At 43.3% G+C, this 27,569-nt stretch overlaps 1 non-coding gene across 1 annotated transcript; it reads left to right on the top strand.

Moving 5' to 3' along the window:
* Nucleotides 1-4,739: 4,739 nt before the first annotated feature.
* On the top strand, nucleotides 4,740-4,901 carry LOC126074201 (U1 spliceosomal RNA). Its single transcript, XR_007517001.1, has one exon. It is a non-coding gene; the product is annotated as a U1 spliceosomal RNA (small nuclear RNA).
* Nucleotides 4,902-27,569: the final 22,668 nt, after the last annotated feature.

Below are 27,569 nucleotides of genomic sequence, written 5' to 3' on the forward strand. Positions count from 1 at the left end.
GATTTTCAGATGTGAAAACCGACTGTGGGCGGGGGGGAGATGCCAGTCTCTACACCAGCCTGCCTAGACTGGTGGTCTCCTCCACTAGGCCTTGGTCTCATTTTGGCCTCATAGCCCAGATGCTGGAGGTCCGCCTGGACTTGCTTGCAGTCTGCAAGGTTCATATTCAGGGAGAGATAGAGTATTAGAGATTCTCTGAGTTTCCTGGAAATACCCTTACCAGATGATGAGGACTGACTTACTTGAACTTATGTGGGAAAAGAATCTTGCTGCAGGCATCTGGACTTCCCTCTGTGTTTGTTGTAGATGGGAATACACAGTGTTAAGCTCCTTTGAGGCAGGTATGGTGTACCAGTAACTTTCTCCCCAGTGTAGCTGACAAAATCCTTTTTCAGTAAAAGTTTGAATTGAATCCTGAGATACTTAGGTCAACAGTGATGTTTGTAGACTCTGAAACAGGTTCCTGAGCAAGGAAAGCAGTTTTCTGCCTGAACTACGATTTCAGCCTCTGTTCCTCCCTACACTCTCACTGAGAACGTTGGAAAGTTGCTTTATCCCTTTATGCCTCTGTTTTTTCATCCTTTGCAAATTAAGAATAAAATATCCACTTCTACCTTTCTAGGAGTCTGGTCAGGATAAATTTTATTTTGATGAACGAGAGTGAATAGCCTTTAGTTTCTGGAGAGTGTTTAGATTTTCAGAGAGCAGACAGGCAAACATTCATCACTTTGGTGAACTTGACCCTGTAGGATTTATTGTATTTCTGTATCTGGTTGGCCAGGGTGTAGGCAGTAGCTTCAGATATAAGGAATTTCTCTTTGAGGTCTCTGACCAGCTGTTTGCTTTGTGCTAGCTGGGAGAGCAACTCCTGGTTGATTTCCAGGATATTCCCGTCTGTCCTTTGCCTAGAGCAAGTGGTGAGAGATAATTCCATGCCGAAGCTTATGGTGGAAGGAGTGGAGCCAGAGCTGGGGAGAAGAAAACCAGACAAATAATAAAGACAAGTTAATAGATTATGCTAATGGTTGTGTATCTTGATGAATTTACTAAAAATCATCGGATTGTACAGCTAAAATGGGTAAATTTTGCAGTATAAAATTATATCCTAAGGAAGTTTTTTTTTTTTTTTTTAAGTGAAAAAAGTAATTTAAACCGGTCTAAAGGATGCAGATGTGATTCATAACTTACTTTTGGGATAAACGTTGTCAGCATCCCATAACACTTGACAGTCTTGAACCACCAAAACAAGAAGGTACCGCCTCTAGCTTAGGCTCCAACAGCAGTGCCAGAGGAAGGACCAGAGCACGAGGTAATGGTCTGGAGTCGCAATAACAGAGTTGGAAGGTGGGGGGTGTCATGGAATCTTAGGAGCCCCTGGCTTCCAGTTGCCTGGGTCATGCTGATACACAAGGCTGCCTGATCTCATCTGAAGGTGGGGACCACCCTCAGCACCAATCTGAGCATGTGTGTACCCTATTGCTGATACAAAAGACCTGTCTCTTTCTAACATGTTAGTGCGTTTTTCATTTTTGCAAGTATATAGAAAACATCAAGGATTCCCTATCTCCCCTAAATTTTTTCATTTCCTTAAAGAATGCCGTGAAGTAACTTTTTCTTCTTCATGAAAAGCTTAATGGAAAACATAAAACTTAAAGATAATCTTGGTGTTCTTGTTTGGTTCTTCTCCAGTCCCCCCCCCATTTTAACATTATAAGAACAAAATCCTGAGAGTAATACTCTACTCAGTTTGTGAATCTATTATAAGATTTTTGCCTTGACTATCTCATATTCTTCTTCCTGCATCCCAATGTTATGTTGGCCTCTTTTCCCTCAGAAAGGAAACATGATGGCTTTTCATTAAACTTAAAGTCAAGTTTCACATCCCTACCTCCTAATCCCACCCTCCTCTAGTGTGTGAGTTATTTTGTTTTTTAATCTCCATATATGTATTTTGTACTTGTCACTTAAGAATTTCATTCTAGCTCCACAGGGTCTCTTTCCAACTTGTCAAAGTCACTGAAATATCTCATGATAGTTGATTATGACCCACTAGGCTCATGATTCCCTGGACCCCTAAGGTTTATACATATATCTCCTTGAATACGTGTAGTGGCCACCTATTTTGGGATGACTTGTAAACTGAAGCTATTTTTTATGTTCAAGGAACAGTTTCTGTGGGACACTGATTCATAGATCTCTTTGGGTTGACCAAAGTCACTGACCTGTGGTTATCCTGTGGTTGTATTTTCTGACAAGATGAAGTAAAATCAAGATCATGGATCTGTGACTGTTTGTGGGGATCTACAGCATTACTGTGCAATGGGGCTTCGTGGCATAGAGGCTGAGATTTTAAGGAGAGGCACAGACAGGAGAGAAAGTGATTCCCTGACATACCTCCTCACTTTCTAAGTGTCCGTTCATCCCTGGTTTTGTGAACCTCAGACTAGGAAGACTGCGTGGAATATTTGTTTCTTCCTTTTAGCATCCTGGCTTGCCTGCCCATTTGGTGGGGGAGGCCTTTGGAGCCCAGTGAAGAGGGAGCTTTATGGGAAGGATTTCTTGAGGAGGGAAGTTGTGTAGAGGGGCTGCAGACTTCCTGTGGAGGTGGGCCCTATGCTCTGCTGGTCTTGGTAGAATTGAGGACAAGGATGAGTCATAAGTGGAGAGCAACATGTACAAGAAAATCAGTTTTCTCACTCCTGTTTGTTGTACATTCCACCAGGCAAATCTTCAGGTCAGGAAATAATTTTTGATGCTTGTGGACAAATAGCATTGGGAGGAGGCCACAGCAATCCCTAGCTCTGGAGGTTTGGAAGAGGAAACTCTGGAAAAGGAATGCCTGGGGACATGTGGTTTGTCCACACCATTTTCGTCAACTCTCTTCTTCAGCAAATCTTGTGTATTTCCCAGATATATTACAGCTACCATACTGGTGGTTTCAGTGCAGTTAATACTTTCTGATTTGTGAGACTTTTGACCTTCACAACTGGGGTGGGGTTGGGGGTTTCTACTGTCATTTAGTTAGCAGAGGCCAAGGATGTTGCTAAACATCCTGCGATACACAGGAGAGCCCCTGCCCACCACAAGAAAAGAATTACCAGATGCAAAATATCAATAGTGCTGAGTTTGAGAAACTCAATGCTCAGGCCTGAGTGACTAGAAAACATGAATTCCTGACTAACTGGATTCGGAGTTGAAGGAAAACTCTGGAGTGAAAGAAAACTCTTATGCTTCTCACCTCAGTATATGGACGAATGGAGTTGCCACCAACTAAGATGGGAAAACTGTAGGTGCAGCAGGTTTCAGCAGGAACATCTAGCCGGGAACCCTGAGCCTTTGTTGAAAGTGTTTTCCATCCAGGCTGTCTCCATTCCTGCATCTGTGTAAGTCCTTTTATTAGGTTGGAGATACCTGGGTCTTGGTGTTCAGCCTCCTCTTATCCTGGGCACCATCTATCCTGCTCGCAAGCTCATCCAACTGCCCTGGCTCCCTCAAGCATTTCTCACAAGCTTCCTCTGTGCAAAGGTGTCTCTAGGTCAGTTGTGAGGTGTGCCTAGGATGAGGCAACTCATTTCTTGAGTTATGGACAAGGAGATAGAGTAGTTCCCTGGTGATCTAGTGGCTACGATTCTGGGGAGAATGACCCTGGGTCAGTTCAGGTCTCCACACGCAGGAAGTTTCCTTTTATCCCAGGAGGTCTGGGTGCTCCAAGGACCAGAAGTAGAAAAGCCTCAACACAGAGTCCAAATGTTCTTTGTTAGGGGAGTGTGGGGTAGGGAGAAGGTGAGTAAGAGTAATGCTCGTCCTCTTCTTGGCTCACACTGGCCTTGCTTCATGCTCATATTGGCATGGGTAGAAGTGGCTTAAGACACCCACTAAGCCTCTTCCCCAGGTTTACACAGCCTTGCAGAGATTCAAGTGGCTGTTGGACTACACCCAAGCTGTGCCTGCTTCTCCAGGGGCTCAGATGCTGCTGAGCTCTGAATAGCTGAGTGAGAGGCCAAGCCAAGTCATGGCATTTGTATGTAGTCTCCATGTATGTGGGTCAGCTTAGCATCCCGGACTATGTTTGCTGGTAAACTGATTACTAGGCCTTTGGAAGAGGTGACTGGATGTGATAAACGCTATGGTGGGAGGGAGGTGAAGGTTCTGTGAAGTCATAGAGACCTGTAGATGAGACCTTATGTAGATGAGGTTGTTTGGGAAGGTGATATTCAGTGACCCGAGAAAGGCAGCATGTGAAGTACGTGTGAACGGAAAAGTATTACCAGTGCCATAAGCAGAAAGTAGATGTAAAAAGAAAAACGCGAGTATCAAAATGATGGTATCACAGCAAAGTCCCACAACTCTACCACTGCTGTGATCCTTAACCTGCGGTAGCCACTTCCACGCACTGCACACGTTTGCTCTTTTGCATTCAGCACTCCCAAGATGGGTTTGTATCTCTCTTTTGTCCACTGTAACCCACGAGGAGAGACAGCCAGAGAGGTGGAGTGGCCTGAGCCCGCGGAGGCAGCCTGGGAAGTATGGAGATGAGATGGCGAAGCGATGGCTGGTCGTGATCTTCTTCCCGGCCGTGTGGTTGGCTATGCTGTGGGTTCCAGGTGGGGTCTGTGGCTCGAACGATTTCTCTGGGAGCTGATTGCAAGAAATGGCTGTGGGTGGACTGGGGAGAATGGAGACCGGAAGTGTGCAGTGAAGAGAGAGGAGCGTGCATTGTTCTGGCAGGAGCTCTGGCCATACCTGCTTGTCAGAGGAAATACCACGATCACGAAGGAAGTTTTCCCAGGCGGTGCTCATCCATTGCACGCCGGATACGCCAACCCTTGCGATTTCCCCACTTGTGGGAAACTTGACTGCATAATTTGTGTTAGTGGGTATTGCGTTCGCGGTTTCCCTGACGTTCTGCGTTTCACCACAGACCTATATTGCGCTTGCTACTCTTCTAGGGCTTTTCTAAGTTCCTTCTGTACCTGTTTTTCTTTAAGCCCGTCCATCTTCCTGCTGGGTATCTGCATGACTTAGAAAGTTTTGCCATCGTCAGACCGGAACCACCGACATTGTGTTTCAGTCTGTCACTCTCTCTTCTCTGTCTTTTCTCTTCTCCTTCCATACCCCTTCCGGTCTTTGTTGCAGCTCCTTCCACTCCTGCCTTGGGGGACCCGTCACTTCTACACTCTGACGTAGCCATATGGGTGTGCCCGCCTGCCTGCTCTTCTCACGCCCGGAGCTTTTCCCGCCCTGAACCACGCCCGACCCTCAGGCGGAGAAGTCCCAGCTTCGCCCGCCTGCCTCCCGCTCTCTCGCCACAGTCTGCACCCACCTGGCGCTGAACAGGAGGCTGTGGATGCGCACTGCGCTTCAGAAAGGGCGGCGCGGGGTGGCCGTGTGGGGCCGAGTACCGTCAAGGGAAGTGAGTCCTAGGTTTCGCTCGGGAAACCCTGGTTGCATAGTGGTTGAGAGCTATGGCAGCTAACCAAAAGGTTGGCAGTTTGAGTCCACCAGGCGCTCCTTGGGAACCTTGTGGGGCAGTTGTACTCTGTCCTATACAGTGTCAGGTTTTTATATTAATTTAGAAAATTGAATTCTCCCAAACAATTAACCATTGATTGCAAAATTAATGTTAATTACTTTTTATAATAGTAACATTTCCATTCAAATGCTCAAACACCTTAAAAAGCAGACACATACTATTATTGTAATGATTACAAGATTGATCATTACTATTCTTGCACAAAAACAGTTACAAGGGACTAACTTGGTGGACCAAAATTTGTTTCTTCATTATCTCCATTTTGATTCTAGCCTTTTTCTTTTTCTAATTCTTCTTTTTTTTTCTCTAAATTAGAATTTTACCTACATCTCAGACCCACTCCAGTAAGTTTGCAGTTGACAGTTGAAGATTTAGGGACAAGAACAAGGGACCTGGATGAATTATTGATGTTTTTCTATGGGAGTCTTTTACTTAGTTGAAAAAAGCCTTTTTCAGAGTTGTAGTTTAAGCTGACAAAACAGCTCAATTTGATATTTTAATTTGAATGCCATCATTTTATACTGTTGCTTGATTTAAGCCCCCCTTTAGGCCTTTTTTTTTAGGCCTTAGTTTTGGGTGTCTGTCAGTTTGTTAGCACTGTCTTCGAAAGACAACACCATGTGAAGTCTATTTTGGAACTTTTTCAGTGGTTCTAGTGCTGCTTTCTTGCTACCTTCTTGCTACAAGAACAAGGTGAAGCACTGGTGTTTCAGTGGTAGAATTCACGCCTCCCATGCAAGAGACCGAGTTCGATTCCCAGCCATTGCACTTGAAGATTTACTTCTTTTACACAGGGCTTTCATACCTCCTTCCCACTATGCAGGATTATCTATTGCACAGGCATGTCTGGTCAGGTGGTGGGTGGTTCTGGCAGCCGGGAGCAGAAGACCTTAAAGAGCTGTTCTAAACTAGGACTTCCCAGGGCCTACCACAAAGGAGAATATTTTCATCCCAGGGCTGGAGAGGTACCCACAAATAACATTTCAAGAGAATCAAGTAACATCTAGAATTCACTTACAAAAAATAAGAAGGAACTCCCATGTATTTAGAATTTTAGAGGCACTTCTATTAAACCTTGTATCAGAGCAGAGATGAAAATGGAAATTAGAAAACATTCTGAATGGAATAAAAAGGAAAATCCTGCATATGTTACATTTGTTATTGTCAGTTGCTGTGAAGTTGGCTCTGATGCATGCTTACCTTATGTATAACAGAAGGAAATGTTGCCCAATCCTGTGCTATCTTCCTGATTGTTGGTATGTTTGAATCCCTGTTGTGGCTAGTGTGTCAGTCCATCTCATTGAGGGTTTTTCTTGTTTTCACTGACCTTCTACATTACCAACCATGATCTTCTTTTCTAGTGAGTGCTCTTTCTTGATGACTTGTCCAAAATAAGCGAGCCAAAGTCTGGCCATTCTAACTTCCAAGGAGCATTAAGACTGATTTGTTTGTTCTTTTGGCAGTTCATGGTATACTCAATATTCTTCTCCAAGAACACAATTCAGATGCATTAATTTTTCTCCAATCTTCCTTTTTCACTCTTCAGCTTTCCCATGCATATGAGGTAATTGAAAAAGGCCATGGCTTGGGTCAGGCACACCTTAGTCATCAAAGTGGCATCTGCACCTAAACCAGTCCTCAGAAGACAACACATAGCTTTAAACCTGAATATTAGAAAATTAGTGGTGATCATTAATGAGCAAAGTCTCCATCTAAAAAGTTACAAAAAGAACAACAACAATAAAAGCAGGAGCACAACTTAAATATAAAAATTAGAAATAAATATATATAAGAAAAGATTAAGTAGTTGGTTCTTTATAAACACTACTAAAATTGACAAAACTATGGTAAATGGGAGATATAAAAAGAAAGAAGGCAAAATAAGCCACATGGGAGATAAAACAGAAGTCATTTCCACTGTATTTGTAGATATAAACAGATAATAAATGAATATCATGAACAGATACGTGGCAATAATTTTTTTATTAAATAAACTGAACAAATTCCTAGAAAAATTATCTCCAGTAATGATTTTGAAAAAAATTAAAAAATAGAAGTCCTACAAACATTAAATAAATCAGAATTCAAAAATCTTCTTGCAAAGAAGGACCAAATGGTTCACTAGAAGAAATTACTCCAATTGCAAACTAACTCTAAAAAAATTAAAATTTGGTGTACTTCTCCAATGTATTCTGTGGATTAGATTGAAACTAAACACCCGAAAAAAGCAACAGGAAAAACAGATGCTATAGACCTGTCTCATTGATGAATATAGATGCAAAAATGCTTTAAAATATTTTACTAAACTGAATTTAAAACACTTATATATATATATATATCCCCACCCATCCGTCAGTTTGTCAGTACTGTGGTGGTTGGCATGTTACTGTGATGCTGGAAGCTGTGCCACCGGTATTTCAAATACCAACATGGTCACCCATGACGGACAGGTTTCAGGCAGAGCTTCTGGACTAAGATAAACTAGGAAGAAAGACTTGGCAGTCTACTTCTGAAAAACTGACCAGTGAAAACCTTATGAATAGCAGCGAACATTATCCAATATAGTGCCGGAAGATGAGGCCCTCAGGTTGGAAGGCGAGTCATAAAATATGACTGAGGAAGAGCTGCCTCCTCAAAACAGAGTCCACCTTAATGACGTGGATGGAATCAAGCTTTGGGGACCTTCATTTGCAGATACGACACGACTCAAAATGAGAATAGCTCCTATATATATGAGCCTTGGTGGCACAATGGTTAAGCGTTCCACTCGTAATTGAAAGACCAGTGGTTTCAACCCACCAGATTCACCGAAGGAGAAAGATGTGGCAGTTGGCGTCCATAAAGATTTACCGCCTTGGAAATTCTACAGGGCAGTTCTACTCAGTTCTGTAGGGTCTCTATGAGTCAGAACTACTTGACTGCAATGGGTTTATATATATCAGAACTGACTTGACAGCAATGTGTTATATATATATATATATATCATGCTGAAGTTGGTTTCATTCTGGGAAAACAGTTTTCATTAGAAAATGAACTAATTCATTTCATCACATTAACAACTTAAAGGAGGAAAATCATAATTACTAAAACAGATAATGAGGATAGCTACAGAATGGAAGTTCCCAACCAGCTAAGGCAGAATGGACTCACCATCTTGAACCCCTCAGCCACCAAGAATGGCAGACAGGGAGTACAGGAAGGCAACTTCACCCAGCTCCCAACAGGAGACAGAGTACTTGGTAACCAGGAATACAATGCTTTCCCATCCCCTGCTTCTTCCCTCTGTGTGGCCTCTACCACTTTCCAGTGTTTAAAAAAAAAAAATTCATCATCAATTTATGATATGATTAAATTTTGTTGTTTTTCAACAAACAAAAACCCTCAAAGTCCCTGGGGGACACAAACAGGTAAGGGATGGACTGTTAGCTGAAAGGTTGAGGTTTCGAACCCACTCAGAAACCCACTGCCATCAGTCAATTCTGACTCATAGTGACCCTGTAAGACAGAACAGAACTGCCCCATAGGGGTTCCAAGGTTCCGAGGCTATAAATCTTTAGGGAACATCAGCGGCTGGAGGGTTGGAGCTTCTGATGTTTCCGTTAGCAGGCAAGTGCTTAACTACTGCGCCACCAAGGATCCTAAACTACCCAGAGCCATCTCGAAAGACAGCCCTGGCAATCTGCTTGCAAAAGGTCACAGCCTTGAAAACCCTATGGAGCAGTACACTCTGCTCACATGGGGTCACTGTGAGTCAGAACTGACTCAATGGCAACTAACAACACACTGGCTACTGGAACAAATTACCACCAACTTAAAAAAAAAAAAAAAAAACTCTTAGCAAAATAGGAATAGAAGATAAAAGTATAATCTGATAAAAGATAGCTCAAAAAAAAAAAAAAACCTACAGCAAACATTAAACCCAATTATGCTTGATAAAATACTGACCTTTCCCCGTTATCAGTCAGGAGTCATCAGGAATCTGACTGCTATGCTTACTTGGACCACTTCACATTTATGATGGAGATCTTAGCCAGTGTGGAAAGGTGTGGGGGCGGGGGGCGGGGTGGGAGAGGGGGAAAAGTATAAGAAATGAAAGTGAAAAATGAATACTACAATTACTTACAGACCTCGCCTTATGTATCCTTTCTGGTATAATAAAACTAATCGTTTAATGCTTTTCTGAGTTCCATGAATCTGTAAAATAAAATTACAAGTTTTGCTTTAGGAAGACAAAGAGTTCTATTGTTCACAATACTATAAAAGCATTTTGTTAAATGTTCTTAAAAACCTATATGCTGTAAAAAACAAAACAAAACAACCCAACTTTAATGCTGATACCTATGCCTTAAACTATTAACTAACCTTTAGAAGTAGCTTATCTTGTTTTGTAAAACTGTATCTAGGTGATCAGGATCAATGAAACAGTTGAACCTTGTTATTTCAGAAAATAATAGATTAATGAAAATGTCCTGTTTCTTCACTAATCCTGTGATTGTCCTGGCAAGGTTCCTAATTAAGCTTTGATAGTGTTTGAGCACATACTGCTCTCTTATAAGATTAATGTGTGTGTGTGTGTGTTTTTTTAACATAATCGTCAACCAATCAAAAGTTTTTTGTTCAAAGCTCCTGATAAAATTGCACATAAGCACTTTGGAAATCTTGATTAATAAGGGAACTGATTTATTCTGATTTGTGCTGCCCAGTTTGCAAATTGACGATAAAACCTGCATGTTGTTGGCTGTTGTTAGGTGCTGTTGAGTCACTTCCGACTCATAGCAAACGTATGTACTACACAATGTATACAAATGGTCCTGCCCCATGCTAACAAGTGGTTGTTATGCTTGACCCCATTGTTGCAACCACTGTGTCAATCCATCTCCTTGAGGGTCTTCCTCTTTTCCCCTCACCCTGTACTTTACCAAGTACGATGTCCTTTTCCAGGGACTGATCCCTCCAAAGTATGTAAGACATAGTCTCGCCATCCTCGCTTCTAAGGAACATTCTGGTAGTACTTCTTCCAAGACAGATTTGTTTGTTCTTTTGGCAGTCCATGGCATATTCAATATTCTTCATCAACACCACAATCCAAAGGTGTCAATTCTTCTTCAGTATTCCTTATTCATTGTCCAGTTTTCACATGCATATGATGCAATTGAAAATACCATGGCTTGGGTCAGGCGCACCTTGGTCTTTAAGATGACATCTTCGCTTTTCAACACTTTAAAGAGGTCTTTTGCAGCAGATTTGCCCAATGCATGTGTCTTTTGATTTTTTGACTGCTACTTCCATGGCTGTTGATTGTGGATTCAAGTAAAATGAAATCCTTGACAACTTCAATCTTTTCTCCATTTATCATGATGTTGCTTATTGGTCCAGTTGTGAGGATTTTTGTTTTCTTTATGTTCAGGTGTAATCCATACTGAAGGCTGTGGTCTTTGATTTTCATCAGTAAGTGGTTCAAGTACTCTTCAATTTCAGCAAGCAAGGTTGGGTCAAGTGCATATGGCAGGTTGTTGATGAGTCTCCCTCCAACCCTGATGTCCCATTCTTCTTCATATAGTCCAGCTTCTCAGATTATTTGCTCAGCATACAGATTGAATAGGTATGGTGAAAGGATACAACCCTAACACACACCTTTCCTGGCTTTAAACCATGCAGTATCCTCTTGTTCGGTTCAAACAACTACCTCTTGATCTATGTACAGGTTCCTCATGAGCACAGTTAAGTGTTCGGGAATTCCCATTCTTTGCAATGTTATCCATAATTTGTTATGATCCACAGAGTTGAATGTTTTTGCATAGTCAATAAAACACAGGTAAACATCTTGCTGATAGTCTCTGCTTTCAGCCAGGTTCCATCTGACATCAGCAATGATATCCCTCATTCCATATCCTCTTCTGAATCCAGATTGAATTTCTGGCAGTTCCCTGTCAATATACTGCTGCAGCTGCCTTTGAATAATCTTCAGTAAAATTTTACTTGCATGTGATATTAATGATATTGTTTGATAATTTCCACATTCAGTTGGATCACCTATCTTGGAAATAGGCATAAATACGGATCTCTTCCAGTTGGTTGGCCAGGTCTTCCAAATTTCTTGGCACAGACAAGTGAGCACTTCCAGTGGTGCATCCGTTTGTTGAAACATCTCAGTCGATATTCTGACAACTCCTGGAGCCTTGTTTTTCACCAATGACTTCAGTGCAGCTTCCTTCAGTACCATCGGTTCTTGATCATATGCTACCTCTTGAAATGGTTGAATGTCAGCCAATTCTCTGTGTATTCCTTCCATCTTCTTTTGATGGTTCCTGTGTCGTTTAATATTTTCACCATAGAATCCTTCACTATAGCAACTTGAGGCTTGAATTTTTTCTTCACTTCTTTCAGCTTGAGAAATGCCGAGTGTGTTCTCCTCTTTTGGTTTTCTATCTTCAGCTCTTTGCACATGTTATATTATAATACTCTACTTTGTCCTCTCAAGCTGCCCTTCAAAATCTGTTCAGTTCTTTCACTTCATCATTTCTTCCTTTTGCTTTGGCTGCTGGATGTTCAAGAGAAAGTTTCAGAGTCTCTTCTGACATCTATTTTGGTCTTTTCTTTCTTTCCTGTGTTTTTAATGACCACTTGCTTTCTTCATGTGTGATGTCCTTGATGCCATTCCACAACTTGTCTGGTCTTTGGTCATTAGTGTCCAATGTGTCAAATCTATTCTTGAGATGGTCTCTAAATTCAGGTGGTTTTTTTATACGCAAGGTTGTACTTTGGCCCTCGTGGACTTGTTCTAATTTTCTTCAGTTTCAACTTGAACTTTCATACGAGCAATTGATGGTCTGTTCCATAGTCGGCCCCTGGCCTTGTTCTGACTGATGATATTGAGCTTTTCCATTGTCTCTTTCCACAGATGTAGTTGACTTAAATCCTGTTTGTTCCATCTGGTTAGGTCCATGTGTATAGTCGCCGTTTATGTTGGTGAAAAAAGGTATTTGCAATGAAGAAGTCGTTGGTCTTGCAAAATTCAATCATGTGATCTCCGGCATCGTTTCTATCACCAAGGCCATATTTTCCAACTAATGGTCCTTCTTCTTTGTCTCCAACTTTTGCATTTCACTCACCAATAATTATCAATGCATCCTGATTGGATGTTTGATCAATTTCAGACTGCGGAAGCTGGTAAAAATCTTCAGTTTCTTCATCTGTGGCCTCAGTGGCTGCTGCTTAAATTTGAATAATAGTTGTATTAACTGGTTTGCCTTGTAGGCGTATGGATATTTTCCTATCACTGACAGCGTTGTACTTCAGAACAGATCTTGAAATGTTCTTTCTGAGGATGAATGCAACATCATTCCTCTTTAAATTGTCATTCCTGCCATAGTAGACCATATGATTGTCCGATTGGAAATGGCCAGTACCAGTTCGTTGCAGTTCACTAATGCCTAGGATATGGATGTTTATGTGTTCCCTTTCATTTTTGACCATTTCCAATTTTCCTAGATTAATACTTCATACATTCCACATTCTGACTATTAATGGATGTTTGCAACTGTTTCTTCTCATTTTGAGTCGTGTCATCAGCAAATGAAGGTCCTGAAAGTTGACTCCATCCACGTCATTAAGGTTGACAATACTTTGAGGAGACAGTTCTTCCCTAGTCCTCTTCTGAGTGCCTTCCAACCTGAGGGGCTCATCTTCCAGCACTATATCAGACAATTTTCTTCTGCTATTAAAGTTTTCACTGGCTAATTCATTTCAGAAGTAGACTTCTGGGTCCTTCTTCCTAGTCTGTCTTAGTCTGGAAGATCAGCTGAAACTTGTCTGCCATGGGTGACCCTCCTAGTATTTGAATACTGGTGGCATAGCTTCCAGCATCACAGCAACAGGCAAGCCACTACAGTATAACAAACTGACAGACACGTGGGGGAGAAATCTGCACAGCAATCTGATAATGGAGTTCCGAGTGCTTATTTTTGACAAATCGCTTCTTATTTATGGAATAGGAGGACTGGAGTACTGGGACACAGGAAATTCTGAAAGTGAAAGGCTAGGTTTTTTGCGATCAGGGTGGTGGTGGTGCTTCCCAGTGGCCAGAGCAGGATGCAGCAGGTCAGGACTCCCAACCTCTGAGTAACTGCTCATGGCCCCTCATCTCTCCAAGCCTTGGCGATGCCTTGAGTTCTGGGGCTGGGCCCCGTAGAAGTTTCAGGACTTGGTGCAAGGACCTTTCTGCATCAATCTTTTGCTTTGCATCATGGCTCCGAGGCTAAAGAAAATTCTTACTGTTACAAAATGCCTCCCTTACCGGGAATCAAACTCAGGTTATATCGATGAAAGTGCCGAATACTCACCACTACACCACTGCACTATGATTCCTTTTCTTCTACCCTCAGGCAGTAGGCTCCTTGGCACGCAGCTCTGGAAAGCTCCCGTCCTCCTACCCTTGCAGGTGCCGCCTTCCCATCTGGGTATCATTCCAAAAGCCACTTCCTTGCTATTTCTTCAAAGGGCGAGCCAGCCTGCAATGCACCGAGTGGTGTCAGACCAGTGGTACTCCTGCGAGGCCTGCCATGTCTACAAGTCACAGAACAAGGGGGTTCGTCCCGGGTACAGCTTAGAACTGACCTCTCTAGAGATACGCCTTTGCTAGGCGGAAGCAGCAGCGCGTGCAGAGATGGTGACCCGATCCAGGGCAGAGGACGAGGTTATGGGAGGATGTAGGAGGGAAGATGCCTAGGGTGAGACTGGGCCTAGCACTGACCCCTCTCCCGTGATCTAAAGAAAAAGGAAAAAAGACTCATATGCAAAAACATAGATAAAACCAAAACCAAACCAAACCCAGTGCGTCGAGTCGATTCCGACTCCTAGCGACCCTATACCTGGGTGGAAATCTTTTTCAAGCAAGGCCTCGGGCTGCGAACTGAACTACGATGCTCCCGCCTAAAATATTCTGCATTTACAGTTTTTCCAGATTAGTTAACGGCAACTCCATCCTTCAAATGCTCAGAGCAAAAACTTAAGAGTTCTTCTTGATGCCAGTCTTTTCCTCCGACTTCACATCTAGTTAGTGACTAATTCAGGACTTGTCAGTGAAGTGTGGACGTTGGTTTACACAATCCTCTCTTTCCTGTCTCGGAATTTGAGCAAAAGACTCTCCTGATAAAGACTGGGAGATCAATTTAACTTCCCATCCTCACCCCCTCAGACCTTAGAGTTCTAGACCCTAAATCCAGGGATCATTGAGTTGGGCTGTCTTTGTCCCTTTTCTTTGACTATGCCCCTCAAAATTAACTTCTCCCTGGATTGTCCTCCAGGCCCAGAGATATTTCTGAAACCTCTCAGCGTAGCTGATCTCGCTGGGTCAGGAACCCCACACCCTTTCTGTTCAGCCTGCAGAGAAGCTGCTGGAGGCACTTTTTTTTTCCTCCTGTTTCTGAATCCATCAGGGTGCAGGTGTGCGATGTGCAGGGGGCTCAGGTGGTGAGTGTGTGGTTAGCCGGGAGCTGGCTGCCCTCCCAGCCTCTAGGAAAGGGCAGCTGTCCCCTTTGTCCTGTCCAGGAGGGACGCCAAATGGTACTGAGGCTACAGAAAGGCGATGAATCATCTCTTCTGAATGGGTGTGGGAGCAGGGAAATAGAACATGGAGGGAAGAAAAGGGCGGAGGGATCTAACGAAATTTCGTGATCTAAAGTTACCTTTTAGGAGTTTCAAAGAATAAAATTCTTACACTGTTAAAAGTAGACAAGAAATGAATTTTGTTGAGGAATAGTACAACTTGAATTGGGGAGCACAAAGCCAAAGTATGAAATGCTACAAAGTACAGAAGCTAAGGAGGGCTTTTTATACATAAGAGTTTAGAGAAACAATAAAAGTCATACTTGAGTTGATGCTGGAGGCAGCCGGCCTGCAAGCATTTTGTGAAAATAGTTCCGCTTGTTTTCAAGGCCGGGGGCACCTTGCACAAAAGCATTTTTATCAAGAAGAGCCACAGTTTTGCCCTCTTCTCCTGTTCTCTCAAGAGACTGAACCCATTAACCATTAACTGGTTACTTCCAGTTCAACACGAACGCCTTTCATTTTAGGGATCAGCCAACTAAGGAGCCCTGGTAGTGCAGTGGTTAAGCAATCAGCTGTTAACTAAACAGTTAACAATGTTAACCGTGTTAAGCAATTTTTTTTTTGAACATTATCTTACAGCCTACCTTTTCTGAAACTGGGTCTTCTAGTCTTGGTGAGGGTAATGCAGTCCAGTCAAACACCTTTCTCCAATTTGAGCCAAGAACAAGACTGAGCACTGCATCCTGGTTTCCAGTTAGCAGACAAGTCCATTCCTTCCCCAGAGTGGGAGCACTTGAACTTTGGACTTGGTGGCATTGGGGTAAGCACTTCACTAAGAATGAAACTTCGGGAGGAAAGGGCACATTCTTTTCAACTTCATTTCTAAAGGAAATCCTAGGGAGAATAACATTAAAGTCTTTCACCAAAGAAACTCTTTGCCTATTGGCGGTTGCTGTGAAGCAAAGTTGAAAACCTGTCCAGACACTACTGCTCTATGCCAACCACCTTTCCCTCTTTGTCCTGGGCTAAAATTTGCGCTCCATGACCTGTTGAGCAGCAAGGTTAAAAAAAGGCAAATAAAAATGAGTTTCAGTTATTGAAATACAACTGCCTTTCAAAAAGAATCTCAAGAGCGAGGAGAGAGAAGTCAGTTGATAGTGAAATCTGCGTGAGCCACCCCTGGGTCCTGGGGTTTATACTCGGCCTTGAGACCTGGTGTTCAAATGAATTCAGTGCAGGCCTCTGAGGCTGGCTTGGCCTGTGTTGGTTGTTCAGTAGTTCCAAACAGCCAGATGCTAAGGTATGCCTAAAACATGAAGGCATGGTTAAAGTATTTAGACTTCAATTGAGCTGAAAAGAACAAGCAACAGTGGCAGGATCCAGAGGTGCCTCCCTCCCATGGAGAAATCTCTCTGCCAGGGAGGACAATGGAGAGGCGCCAGGGTGAAAGGGCTTGAAAGGAAAGAGCGCAGGTCAGGCCCAATGCAGGGGAGGGGGAGGAAGGAAGCTCCTACGGTTCCTTGATGGACTGGAAACACAGATCATTTGTCTGGAGCCAAGAGCACTGATCACTTGCACCATGAAAAGAACCACCCAACCCCTGGTCCATAGGCCCAGAGGGGCAACACCCACAGCTTCTGGGTGGTGGGAGTGCCCAGGCTGGACTCCCATAACCTACAAACTCTTGCAGCTTCCGCTTAGCTCTGGAAATGGAAACCCTGTGTGAGTTGCAGGATCCCCAAGCCCTGGTGTGGGGCACCAGGGGCCTTGTTTCCAGGGTAGGTGCCAAAACCAAACCAGGCCTATCCAGAGCCATAGTCCCACTTGTCTAAAGGGTTCCTTTGGTGTCTTCCAAGGCTTTTCCCTGGCACTTGACTGCTAGCAGTCAGATTTCAAAATACAGCTGAAGTTTGCATATTAGAAGCCGTAATCATTGAGGTGGCCGTTAGCCACCTGATTTCCATACCATAGTGGTTATCATGTTCATCTCACAGGTGGAGGCCCCTGTTCTCGACCTGTCAGAAACCGAAGACTTGTATGAGTCATTTTATTGCCTCACTCAGCCCCCTATCGTAACTGAATGAGGGTTTTCGTCCTGTCCTATTAGCCCATCGAAATAAGATGGCTGCCACACCACCAGTTGCAAGGGGAAAAGAAAGTGGAAATTTATTTGTGCAAACAAGGAGCAACGCGGGGGTCTAGCAGCCTCAGGGGAGCTTGAAGCTTCTATGCCCTCCAGTTCCCAGGGGACTCTGATCCCTCCCATGTCCACATTTGGAGACCCAGGTACTAAGTCTTTTGTAAAGGAAGGGAACTTTCACTTTACAAATGGGGTTGGAGGCAGCTGACTGCCAAAGAACATCTTCCTCTCTGATGAAGTTCAGTTCTGGGCTCTAGTTTAGGCCACAGCTCTTCAGATCCTTCACATGTGCCAAGATCTTGGTTTGCACATGCTCGGGATCCCAGCGCCAAATTCAAACTGGGATTACGGCCCCCGGCATGGTCTGGCCAAACTGCAGTTAGAAACCGAGGCTTGGCTGGCTGGGAGGGGTTGGAAAGTGCAGCGGAGTAGGGGAAGTCTCAGGGGGTTCACTATGAAGGAAGAACGAAGGGGGGGATGGAGAAGGGTGATAGCTCCATCTTCAACTCTCAAGAAATAGGAGAGGATTGCCATTACTGTGCAACCTGACAATACACTGTGAACCAAACTACTTTTCTCTGTTCCAAGTCAGAGATGACCAAAATTGTCGTTGGCTTCTGGGATGGAGTGGGATTGTAGGACATTGCTGACTTTATGTAAGATTTTAGATCAGGAAATTCCTTAAAGTTCTCTTCTCTGCTGTTGACTTACTCTTCTCCACAGGCTGACACTGAAACTGAGTAATTGTCTGTCATGGTTTGAATTATGTCCCCCCAAAATGTGTGTATCAATTGGGCTGGGCCATGATTCTCTGTATTGTGTGATTTTCCTATATGTTGTAAATCCTGCCTCTATGATGTAAATGAGGGAAGATGGTCAGCAGTTGTGTTAGTGAGGCAGGACTTGCTTTCAAGAATGGACTGTGTCTTGAGGCAATCTTTTGAGTTAGAAAAGATGCGAGCAGAGAGACAGGGGAGCCTCATACCACCAAGAAAGCAGCATCTGGAGCAGAGAGTATCCTTTGGACCTGGGGTCCCTGAGCCTGAGAAGCTCCTAGACCAGGGGAAGACTGAGGACAAGGACCTTCCTCCAGAGCCAACAAAGAAAGAAAGCCTTCCCCTGGAGTCGATGCCCTGAATTTGGACTTTCAGCCTATCTTACTGTGAGGAAATAAACTTCTCTTTGTTGAAGCCATCCACTTGTGGTATTTCTATTATAGCTGCACTAGGTAACTAAGACAGCGTCCATGACAAGCAGTGCAAGAAGTATTTCCTGAGGGTCGCACTTGGCTTTCCTCCCACCCAGAGTACGGTTGCAGAATAGTTTGTTTCCCTGAGAGAAAACTAATCTAAATCCAAATCTGGGTCTCGTGCTAAGGACAGGCAGATTTAATATCCCATGTTCACATCAGTTAAGTATATATATAGCTATAGCAACATTTATACACACTTACCTCTACCCCAAAATAACTCTTCTCAGAAAAGTATAAGGGCCTAAACCACCAACTGAGGTTTAAGTAATTGGCAGCTTTAATAAATACAACTCACCATGTATAGAGTATAGATCCTGAAAGGCTGTCATCCCCTTGCCCAACCTCTTTTGCTTTGTCACTGCACTCTCCCAGCTCTGCCTTGATGGGTTGCGGGCCACTGGCCGAGTATTTACTTCACCTTTGCTCTATTCTCGGATGCACTTTGGCTCTCTGGTGCAAGATGAAAGTGTGTGCCTGGAAGTGAGAGAGTTCGTGACATGTGAAGTGGTTCACTGATAATGGATTTGAGAATTTTTAAGAGATATTTGGATGATAAGCATGGAGGGAAGCAGGGTGCAGATAATAAAGGTATTAAGACATTTTCCTAAAGAAATGTACTGACAGTAAGTGGATTAGGGTGCAGGTATGTCCAGATATAGGCTGTGGAAGAGTCACTTAGGATGCAGTGTGGCAAATGGATTGGAGTGGACCAGACGGGGTGTGGAGACTGGGTGTAGGAAGGCCCACTTTATATCTGGTTGTATTAAAGGAGGTAAGAGTTGATGGATAAAAGGGTGCAGTTATAAATGCACAGTTTTCTTTCCCCAGTTTATTTATCCAGGCATAATCAAGGAAAGAAATGCACTTCACTACTTGACCTTGTCAAAGGACCAATATATTAATGTTTTAACCATCAAAATTTCTCTAAAATAGTTTGTACTCCTTCTACAACTAATACATCAAAACATATTGAGTTGGGAAAATGGAGCCTCCTAAACAATTAAATATTTATTTCACACTTTAAATAAAATATCCATATAATAGGATGAGCTCACAGCTGAAGAATTGTTATATCCTTGGCCCCAGACTTTAATAGGGATATTGACTGACTATGGAGCCCTGGTGGTGCAGTGGTTAAGTGTTTGGCTGCTAACCGAAAGATCAGCAGTTCAAATCTACCAGCTGCTCCTTGGAAACCCTATGGGGCCAGTTCCACTCTGTCCTATAGGGTTGCTACAGGTCAGAATTGAGTTGATGGCAATGGGTTTGGGGTTTGGGTTTGACTGACTACAGATCATATTGAAGATGGGGCTGGAATGGTGAGGGGTCAGACACTGGAGATAGCTGAAGATACTGAGAATTTTAAGACTGGAGAGAAAAGACAGCAACATATAGTGGAATGACATCTATGGTGGTTAAGGTTGTGTGTCAACTTGGCTGGGCCATGAGTCTCAGTGGTTTGGCAGTTATGATGTAGTTTGGCAATTATGTAATGATGTAATCACCTCCATGATGAAATCTGCTATATAAAGCCAATCAGTTGAGAAGGAGTTTCCTTGGGGGAATGACCTACATCCATTATATGTAAACTTTCTGGCAAAGCTTGCTGGTCTTTGCTCACTCTACATCCTGAACCTGGCTCCTCATCTCAGTTCCAGTTCCTGGTACCTGAGCTAGCAGCTTACCTGCTAATCTTGGGATTCGTCAGCCTCCACAGCCTGTGAGCCAGAGGTCTGCTCCTGACCTGCCGATCTTGCGGTCACCAGCCCCTGCGACTACGTGAGGCAGGAGAAGCCACCAACCTAACTCAGATTTGAGACTTTGCAACCCCATGAGCCATTTCCTTGATATAAATCTCTAAGACAACATCCAACTTGAAATATCTGAAGGACTTCTGGGAGAAGAAGCAGGAGTGTTTTATGACACTCCTGCAGCCGAATAAGGAACGACGCTGAGGAGTACAGGACATCAGGTATTGCCATAATACAGGTACTTTTCTGACCACCAGAGCTATCTGATGATATAATGGTTGATTTTGAGTGAGCGTCCCTCACAAGACATTTTAGGACAAATTGCATGACATGAAAAGATTCTTGCATCTGTTGTTGCTTTCTCTAAGATCTATTTTTCTGTTTGGCAATTCCTTCAGCAAACAGGTTTGTTAGTTTAAGATGTTTTAGTATTGATAACAATATGCATTATCATAAAGGTTTATAAAGTGTCCTAAATTGCTGAGGACTTTTGGGTAACGAGATTGGTGAGACATTTGATAGAATGGAGATGGGAGAATCAGAGAAAGCAGTTGGAAGGAGATTGCATGAATGCAGGCATCAATGATGAAAGTCTGATAAAGGCGTCATCAGGAAAACTAAGGGGTAAAAGTATATGAAAAACATTTAAAAAAAAAATAAACAAACCTGATGAAAATTGAGGACGTTTGCAGGGAAGGAGAGAGAAGAATCCTATAGCGGTGTGGAATAGACCGGAGGGCCATATCTCCCTCACCTGAACTGACATGAGGCTATTTGATTTCCTTAGCCTACTTCGTGAGAATATTCATTTCATAGTAGAAATATAAATATGTTTGATTATGGAGTATTGCCCCAGACACCACTATAGAGATATGTAATATAAGGATTGTGTATTGTGTTACCTCCCTAATGAACTACAAGTTCTTATGCTGAAACACTTCTGGCCCCTAAGTTCCTGATAAGAGTTTGAAGCTTTACAGTTGCTAGTACTCACCATGTAGAAATAAACTAGATGTATTTTTTTATGTATGTATGTTTGAGTTAATGGATGGAGAAGTGATTAAAAAAATACAAATACTAAGCTTAAAAGGTTCCAGAACTCTGAAAACTTCACATAAATTTTTTCTTTGTCTATAGTTGTCCAACCTTCTATTTTCCTGGTTCTCAGAAGTTTTGAGGCTCTGTTTCTACTTCTGCTTTTACCATTTTATCTCTGCCGGTGGGTCAAGATCAATAACTTTCTCTCCCATCCCCTTTTGCCTCCCTAGAAACTTCTTTACAGGCTGGAGGATTAAGGATAAGAGTAATTGAAGAATAGGTGTGGCCTCATCTGCCAACCCAAAGCCTTCTAGTCTCAAGTGAGTTATTTTCAATCCAGGAAAACTCCTGCCTGGGTACCTGTCATTTCAGTATCCCCAGGCACAAATACAAATGGCGCCATCTCCTGGGTCTCTGGGATCAGGGTGCTGTCACTGACAGACAGGGCTCAGCAGTTGGCTGCTGGTGGTGGTAAAGAAAGGCTTGGCCCTTCCACAACCATCTGGAAACCAGTGGCCACTTTTCAAGGTAATTGCTGTTGTTAGGTGCCATCAAGTGGGTTCTGAATCATAGTGACCCAATGTACAACAGAATGAAACACTGCCCAGGGCTGCGCCATCCTCAGAATCATTGTTATGCTTGAGCCCATTGTTGCAGCCACTGTGTTCATCCTTCTCATTGAGAGTCTTGCTCTTTCTCTCGGACCCTCAACTTTACCAAGCATGATGTCCTTTTCCAGGGTCTCCCTCCTGATAACACGTCCAAAGTAGACGAGACTAATTCTTGCCATGCTTGTTTCTAAGGACCTTTCTGGCTGTACTTCTTCCAAGAGAGATTTGTTCGTTCTTCTGGCAGTCCATGGTATTTTCAGTATTCTTCGCCAACACCATAATTCAAAGGCGTCAATTTTTCTTCAATCTTCCTTATTCGTTGCTCAGCTTTCACTTGCATATGAGACGAATGAAAACATCATGGCTTGGGTCAGGCACACCTTAGTCCTTAAAGTGACATTTTTCCTTTTTAACACCTTAAAGAGGTCTTTTGCAGCAGATTTGCCCAATGCAATGCATCATTTGATTTCCTGACTGCTGCTTCCATGTGTGTTGATTGTGGAGCCAAGTAAAATGAAAATCTTGACTTCAGTCTTTTCTCTCTTTATCATGATGTTGCTTACTGGTCCAGTTGCGAGGATTTTTGTTTTCTTTATGTTCAGGTTTAATCCATACTGAAGGCTGTAGTCTTTGTTCTTCATCAGTAAGTGCTTCAAGTCCTCTTCACTCCCAGCGAGCAATGTTGTGTCATCTGCTTATCCCAGGTTGTTAATGAATCTTCCTCCAATCCTGATGCCGTTTTCCTCTTCGTATTGTCCAGCTATTCAGATTATTTGCTCAGCATACAGATTGAATAAATATGGTGAAAGGATAAAACCCTTATGTACAGCTTTCTTGACTTTAAACCACCCATTATTCCCTTGTTCTGTTCGATCAACTGCCTCTTGGTCTAAGTACAGGTTCCTTTTGAGCACAATTAAGTGTTCTGGAATTCTCATTCTTTGAAATGTTATCCATAAATTGTATGATCCACACAGTTGAATGCTTTTGCATAGTCAATAAAACACAGATAAACATCTTTCTGGTATTCTCTACTTTCAACCAAGGTCCATCTGACATCAGCAATGATATCCCTCATTCCACGTCCTCTTCTGAATCTGGCGTGAATTTCTGGCAGTTAACCTGTTGATGTAGTGCTGCAATTGATTTTGAATGATCTTCAGCAAAATTGTACTTGGTTGTGATATTAATGATATTGTTCAATAATTTCTACATTCAGTTGAATCACCTTTCTTTGGGATGGGTACAAATATGGATCTCCTCCAGTTGGTTGACCAGGTAGCTGTCTAACAGATTTCTTGGTATAAACTAGTGACAGCTTCTAGTACTGCATTTGTTTGTTGAGACATCTCAATTGGTATTCCGTCAATTCCTGAAGGCTTGTTTTTCGGCAATACCTTCATTTCAGCTTGGACCTCTTTCTTTGGTACCATTCGTTCTTGATCATGTGCTACTTTCTGAAATGGTTGAATATCAATGTTTGGTGCAGTGACTGTGTGTATTCCTTTTATCTTCTTTTGATGCTTCCTGTGTCCTTTAATATTTTCCCTGTAGAATCCTTCAGTATTGCAACTTGAGGCTTGCATTTTACAAGGTAGGGAAGTAAAGGGGGATAGGGGTTCCTCAGTTTGTAGGTCAGCAAGGTGATGTGGTTGGAAGAGAAAATGGGGCCATGTCAGGATCCTCTCAGAGCTCAGTCTGGCTCATAGAATGTCAGAAGACCAAAACCAAAACAAAACCCGTTGCCATCAGTTGACTCTGACTCATAGTGACCCTATAGGACAGAGTTGAACTGCCCTTGTTTCCAAGGAGCAGCTGGTGGATTCAAGCTGCCAACCTTTTAGTTAGCAGTTGGACTCTTAACCACTGTGTGACCAGGGGTCCAGAATATCAGAACCTAGTGTATTTTCACTGGGGATTCAAGCTTTAATATCCCACTCACTTTATGGTGCCCCCCTCTTATTATTAAAGAAAACAAACAAACAGACAATACACATGCTTTCAGATTGACAAATGCTTACAAACTTACAAAATGTTCTCAGCTAACCCCTTTACCACACTTAACATTTATTGCGTGCCTTCTGCGTGTAGTGCCCATCTCAATGTTCATTCCTGTACAGGATTGCTCCCAGGCTACACCTATGTCTCATGGTAAGTTCCCTATGATCAGTTGACTGAGGAAGAGGCAACTTGGACCTGGTTTACAGATGGTCTTGTGTGATATGCAGGCACCACCTGAAAGTGGACAGCTGCAACACTACAACCCCTTACTGGGTCATCACTGAAAGACAATGATGAAGGGAAATCCTCCCAGTGGGCAGAACTTTGAGTAGTGCACCTGGTTGTTATTATTGCTTGGAATAAGAAATGACTAGATATGCAATTGTATACAGATTCATGCAATTGTATACAATGATTTGTTTGAATTGTCAGGGATTTGAAAGTACATGATTGGAAATTGGTCACAAGGGAATCTGGGGAAGAGGTATGTGGATAGACCTCTCCGAATGGGCAAAAAAAAAAAAAGATATTTGTGTTCCATGTGAATGCTCATGGTGGCAGAGATGAAAATTATGCGTGGGCTCAGCAACATGGACTTCCACTGACCAAGGCTGACCTGGCTACAGTCACTACTGAGTGCCCAGTCTTCCAGCAGCAGAGACCATCATTGAGTCCCAGATACAGCAACATTTCCCAGAGTGATCAGTCAGTAACCTGGTGAAGGGTTGATTATACCGCTTCCATGATGGAAGGGGCAGTGTTTCTTTCTTACTGCAATAGGCAGTTACACTGGTTATGAATTCGCCTTCCCTGAGTACAAAGCCTGGTGATGTCGTGGTTAAATGCTATGGCTGCTATCCAAAACGTTTGCAGTTTGAATCTGCCAGGTGCTCCTTGGAAACCCTACAGTGCGCTTCTGCTCAGTCCTATAGGGTCGCTATGAGTCGGAATCGACTTGACGGCAGTGGGTTTGGGTTTTGGTTTTTCAGAGTACAAAGGTCTTGCCACAACTGCCAGCTGTGGACTTACACAGTGTGTTATCAGCAGTGATGGTATTCCACACGGCATTGTGTCTGATGAGGGAACTCACTTCATGGCAAATGAAGTGTGCAATATGCCCATACACTATTTAGCATCCTGTTCTTGCAGCTGACACCAATCGAGGTGAAGAGTTCATAGGAGCCATTGAACACTGCTCCATCCATTTCAGAGACTGCTTGTGGGGGCAGTAAGTTGTGGCATTTGGAGGTAGAAATTTACCCATGACAAAAATACCTACAGCGCTCTCCGAGGAAATGTTCTAAGTGCTTTCCATGCCTTAACAGCTTTGACCTTCATAATAACCCAGAAGGATGTATTTCTATTCCTGTCATCATAACCAGAGTCCCTGGGTGGCACTGTAGAAGAAAGGCCTAGCAATCTACTTTTGAAAAATCAGCCATTGAAAATGCTATAGAGTACCATACTACTTTGACCCACATGGGGTCACCATGAGTCGAAACAGGCTCCATGGAAACTGGTTTATGCTTTTATTATTATTTTCATTATTTGTTTTATTGTTATCACCACTGCACAGATGAATACATTCAGACCCAGAGAAGATTAGTGATTTGCCGGAGGGTCTGGCTTCAGAGCCCTTGCCTTCCACCGCCACACTCAGATTTCATTCCCTTTTGCTGGTCCTCTCCCCGTTAGCCTCTCTTCTTTACATCTTCTTCATCCCCTAACAACCCAGGGTGGTTATATGTCAGGAACTCAATGACCCTCAGAAGTCAATAAAGAAAAGAATAGGAGGAGAAAGAGGGAGAAGCAGGAGAAGGTAGGAGGAGGATAGAAGGAGTCCACAAAACCATTTGAGTTTCTCCAGGGAGACTCCACCAGGCTCCTGCAAAGATGACATGGCTCTGGCCCCCATTCTAATTGACAGTCTGATCCAGGGAGATCCCTGGATGGGCCTTCCAGGAGAAGGAAATAAGATCATTTGGTCTTCGAGGGGCAGGTGGGGCCTCCTGAGAGGTCTTTCCCAGACTGAGACCCAGACTCAAGATTTTCTGCAGAACGTATGAAGAGCCAATGAATCCCACCGCAGCCAGGACCTTACCCTGCCCCTATCCTTTTGTCCGGTCCATGCACTCCTCAGCTGAGTACTAAATATATATTTTAAATGTTCCCTTTAAATACATTCACTTTCTTTTTCTCGCATCATCTGACTTTTCAATTCTGCTGGCTACCACCAATGAAAGCAGATATCAGTGCCTTAAGCAGAAGGTAAGTGGGAAAAGAAACAGCAGAGTATCGAAATTATGGTACTACAGCAAAGCCCCACAACTCCGCCACTGCTATCATCTTTAATCCCCATGGACTCTTCAAGGCACATCACAGGTTTTCTCTTTTGCATTCAATACTCCCAAGAAGTGTTCATATCTGTCTTGTGTCCAAGACGGAAGCAACAGCCGAGGAGGTGGAGTTGCTTGAGCCCATGGAGGCAGCCTGGTAAATATGTCGATGAGACAATGCAGCAGCAGCTGTTTGGGGTCTGGGCTTCAAAGCACTGTGGTTGGCCAGGCTGTGAGTTCCAGTTGGGGCTAGGGCTTTAATATTTTCGCAGAGAACGATTTGCAAGAATGGTGGTGGGTGGATCTGTTGGCGGAATTGAATAAGGTTCTTGCCTCTCACTGGTCAAGAATGAACAGGTAAGGCACGCAGAATTTTCCACACGCGGAAAGCTTTATTGAAGAGGCTTGCAAGCGGGCAAGAGGAGGGCCTAAGCAATGCATACCCCCGTCTGAGAACAAAAGACTTGCCTGGATTTTTAAAAGTTCTTAGATGGGAAAAGATTCATGTTTATTCATAGGCATGGGGGGGGATATGTTAACAATGGTGCATGCACAGCAGCTTTCTAAGCTGGCTCCTGTCCTGGAGGCCTCTGGGATTCGTAACAGGACTTATTATGGGGTATTGCACCTGCTCAGTCTTTTGCTCCCCGAGTTCTGTTCCCTAGCTGTTGCTGCAGCCCCTCACTGCCCCTGGTTGGAAGTCACACAGCAGTCACAGGTGGATGTTCTGCGCATGTCCCTGGGGCTGGTTTTCTCCAGCTGCTTCTGAAAGACAACTTTAAAGAAGTTTGCAGGCTATTTTCTGATACCCTGCCCCACTGTTCCACGGAATGACTTTGTTTCTGTGCCCTGGCCCATTTCCTGTTTTTGTTTGCAGATTTGGGGACCCCCTTTTTTTTTTTTCTGTTCCCTGTCTTACTCCCCCCGAGAGACTTCAAACCAATAAATCTTTATGGGAATGTGGATGGAGGTCTCTGCTTCTGTAATTTCTTCGTGCTGGACTGGGGCATTGTTCTTGCCTGAGTAGAAGTCTCTCACTACCTGATGTAAGTTAGTGCGCAGTATCGGGACTCATTCTTGGGGAATCAATTGGTAGCCTTGCATGACTAGGAGCTTGGCCTGAAAGTGTAATCTGGCAGATATGAACTTTACCAAAAGCTTAAACAGGACTATTCTCCCGGTCAAGGCTCCAGACACTACGGTGGCTACCCCCATGGCAAGGAGCGTCACTGGTACTGGCCTTTTCTGGTGCAAGCTCTAACTGATGCCCTGGGTAAAAAAAAAAAAAAAAAAAAAAATTTTTTTTTTTTTTTTTTGCCAATCCTCTCCTGGCTACCTACTCTGATGCTGGAAGAAAT

Source organism: Elephas maximus, chromosome 3, assembly GCF_024166365.1.
Source record: "Elephas maximus indicus isolate mEleMax1 chromosome 3, mEleMax1 primary haplotype, whole genome shotgun sequence".
Lineage (NCBI taxonomy): Eukaryota > Metazoa > Chordata > Mammalia > Proboscidea > Elephantidae > Elephas > Elephas maximus.